General features: G+C 38.4%; 1 protein-coding gene across 1 annotated transcript in view; it reads right to left on the bottom strand.

The window, feature by feature from the left end:
- LOC117122612 (angiotensin-converting enzyme-like) overlaps positions 1 to 3879 on the bottom strand; it is a 30828-nt gene that overhangs the window by 7716 nt on the left and 19233 nt on the right. The gene's annotated exons all lie outside the window — the stretch shown is intronic.

The following is a 3879-nucleotide window of genomic DNA, read 5'->3' as shown; positions in this document are numbered from 1 at the left end:
TGGGAAAGAGAATGTTTATCCAGTACCCGACCGAGTTACATTTTCTCGCAATTCACATTGGCGGATCTGGGAGGAGGGGATCATGGGTCCTGACCCCTCCCTTGTGCAACAAAAAAAAGGGGAGAAAGAAAAGGATTCTAGACCTACCCTTTCAGGACCCGTGAGCTGATTTTTTTTTTTTTTTGCTATTAGAAAATTAGAATTTTGAAGAACATAAAATTCATCAAAACACACTTCAAATGTCGGGAAAGCTCAATTCCCGCCATCTAGGAATTAAAATTTTCCCAGGGGAGAACCCCCGGACCACCCTTTCTTTTTGGGATTTATCGATTCATGGGAAAAAGAATACGCATGCAACTACTCATTTGTTTATGTATGTATACACACATAAAATAAAAAATGAGAAAAATTTACCTGACCTTTTTTAAAGAGGGGAAAACCTTGAATTTTGAAGAACTTTAAAAGTCATTAAAAGACATTTCAGAAGTCAGATAAGCTCATCTCCCGCCATCTAGAAATCGAAATTTTTCCGGGGAAACCGGACCCTTTATCTTTGGAGTTCATTGATTAATTGAATCATTTTCAAGTGGTGGCGGGGGAGGGGGGAAACCTTGAATTTTGAAGAATTTAAAAGTCATTAAAAGACACCACAGAAGTCGGGGAAAGCTCATTTCCCGCCACCTAGGAATCAAAATTTTCCCGGGGAAGAACCACAGGACCTCCCCACCCACCACCTTTCTTTTTGGGATTTATCGATTCATGGAAAAATTACGTATGCAACTTACTCAATCTTTTTTTTATGTATGTATACACACATAAGGCCTATTTACTGTTATAACAATGGGAAAAAATTATCTGACCGTTTTCAAGAGTGGAAAACTTTGAATTTTGAAAAACTTAATTACATTTAAGTTTTTCAAAATTCAAGGTGTTCCCCTCTTGAAAATTATTATAATGAATCAATGAACCCAGGGAAAGGGATGTTCGAGTTCTTCCCGGGAAAATGTTGATTTCTAAATGGTGAACAATGAGATTTCCCGACTTCTGAAGTATTTTTTAATGACTTTAATATAAAAGACACCTCAGAAGTCGGGAAAGCTCATTTCCCGCCTTCTAGGAATCAAAATTTTCCTGGGAAGAACCCCCGGACCCCCCTTTCTTTTTGGGATTCATCGATTCATGGAAAATTCGTATGCAACTACTTATTTTTTTTAAATTGATATGTATGTATACACACATAAGCCCTATTTACTGTAATAACAATGGGAAAAAATTACCAGACCGTTTTCAAGATGGAAAAACCTTGAATTTTGAAGAACATAAAAGTAATTAAAAGACACCTCAGAAGTCGGGAAAGCTCATTTCCCGCCATCTAGAAATCAAAATTTTCCCTGGGGAGGAATGTTGACCCCACCACCTAGATTTGATTCCAGATCTGCATGATTCATATTCCCATTCATCTTATAAACAGTGGCGTAACAGGCGGGGCAGGGGCAGATTGTCCCCCCCCCCCCACTGACGGTTTTTACCGGGCTGACCAAGCCGTCGTACCTTGCTGGGTAAGAAGAGAAAAGAAAGAGGGGAGAGGGAGGGAAAGAAAAAGAATATAAGAGGGGAAAGAAAGAGAAAGGAAAAAGAAAAAGAGAAGAGAAAAATAAAGACAAGAATAAAAAGGAAGATATAATGAACAGATATCACAATACCCCTGCCTGCAACCCATTCTCCACTTCAAAAAGTTTCCATAGCGCATTTCATCTAAGCCGCCAGGTATTCTTTGCAGTGGCGTAATAACCGGGGGACAAGGGGAAAATATCCATCTGTGGAAAGTCTTCCCCATTGAATGCCCTTTTCACCCGGGAAAGTGCCTGAAAATCTCAAATTTTAAATCGCATATTTTGTTGAGGTAGGCAAATTTCCTCTAAAAATTGCACATTTTAGGGAGTTTTGATCAATTCCGACAAAATTAGAATTTTAAAAACAACAATTTTTCGCGCGCTTCGCGCGCATTTTTTATGTTAAAAGCTTGTGCTTGCTCACCTTTGCCTTCTAAGTAGTCCCAAACTCAAAGAAAGAAAATTTAAGATAGATCGTTTTACCTATTAAAGAAGGGCCTCAATGTGTAATGATGGTGAGAGAATAGGCCTATGAATTGTAATAAATAAAACCACGATGAAAATGCTTATATTTAGTTCCAAACACACGCGTGTGCCCTATAATAATATTAAAATAAGCCATGCCGTATTGTTTTCTATATGGGGGGGGGGGAGAGTGTCACACCGGGTCATAAATTACTAACCGGGAAAATTTTTTCCTTTGCCCCCCCCCCCCCCCCCCGACTCAAGACCCCTGTTACGCGCCTGCTTATAAGTGGGGCCCCCCACTTTGAAAAACGTTCCGCCGGCCCTGATTATATGTAAAAAGGTGTACATATATTAAGCCTATATTATCATGTACCACAGCGACCTTTCAATCCTTATAAAAATCACTTCAAACTGAGATACATGTATTTCAAAAACGATATCACAGGAAGGTTTACGAATTAAATGGCAGATAACGAATCTAGAAGTGGGATAGGCCCGTAGTCAACATATTAAGGCCTATAAACAATGTAGGGCCTAAAATAAGCCCTATTAGACTAGGAAAAAAATAAAAAAAGAGGCCTAGAAATCAAGTAAGGGGGAGTGGAATGTTAGAAGCAGTCAACATAGCCAGATATCCTAATTAATCCCTCCTGGTCACCCTAAGCCCTGTTGACACTTGTTTTTCCACCTGGTATACAAATGGCGGCCATTTTTAAAAATGGTCGCCAAATTTATCTAAAATGTGCATATAATTGGAACTAAATAATCTACAGATATGATGTTGGTGTCTAAAATCATAATTTCTATACAGGCAACAAACCAGACATATACACACTACTGTCGCTCATGCCAGAATGGAACATAATTCAAAAATAGGTGTTTATTTGTTTTAAAATATCCGCAAAATATACTTAAAATGTGTATAAAATAAGAATAAGTATATAAACTCACCAAAAAGTAGTCGGACGTGCTTGGTATCGTTGGAAAGCTCTTCCGATGCTGAATAATGTATTGCAGTTTATATATCAGAGACGGTGTAGTGTTTCATGTATTGTCCAATAAAGTCCAATTATGGCATAACATATTAAATAAACAAGACCCATTTGCGTAACTCGTGAGCTCTCGGATGGCGGGTGGGGGGGGGGCGCTCCTACTACTATCTAAAACTACCAAGTCTTAAGTAACGCATGTGCTTTCTGGGCGAAGTCCGAGTTTAAATGGGCCCTGGAGAGGGTTAAAAACACTGATACTCAGCACTCTCCTACAACGCCTTAACAATACGTAACATTTTGTATAATTTCCGAAAAAACCAAATAGACCAAAATCGCACAAACACAATATTTGGCAGATTTATTAGAAGGGGTTCTTTAAACTATGCCCCTGGATGCCCCACTATGGAGGTTTGACCAGTTATGTAATGCCTGTGTTTTTTAGGGAAACGCTTACCGTACTTCTTCCATGTCCAAATGAGTCCCTGAAAGGCGATGGGCCCCTACTTACTACCGAGAAATCTAATAACACAGCCGCTTTTGACAAAATATTTTCTTTTAATTTTTAAAAAAATGTATTAGCTCCGGACGACTGCATAACTACCCACCTTAAAGTCCGCCTCCGACTTTAAACATGTCAGTAAATAAAGAATAAAATATATGGTTGTCCATCATAGTAGGCTATTATTAAATATTATACACAGCATGTTGAAATCGATTAAAATAATGTATACATTAAAGGCCTACTAATAATTCAGATATTCGGATGATAAACGCCTGCAACATCATCAAATGTGACTTTATATATT

The sequence above is a fragment of the Anneissia japonica genome, unplaced genomic scaffold (assembly GCF_011630105.1).
Source record: "Anneissia japonica isolate Jap-2015-1 unplaced genomic scaffold, ASM1163010v1 scaffold287945_len1679841_cov205, whole genome shotgun sequence".
In the NCBI taxonomy this organism is placed as follows: Eukaryota; Metazoa; Echinodermata; class Crinoidea; order Comatulida; family Comatulidae; genus Anneissia; species Anneissia japonica.
This window is presented reverse-complemented; position numbering and strand designations above follow the sequence as displayed.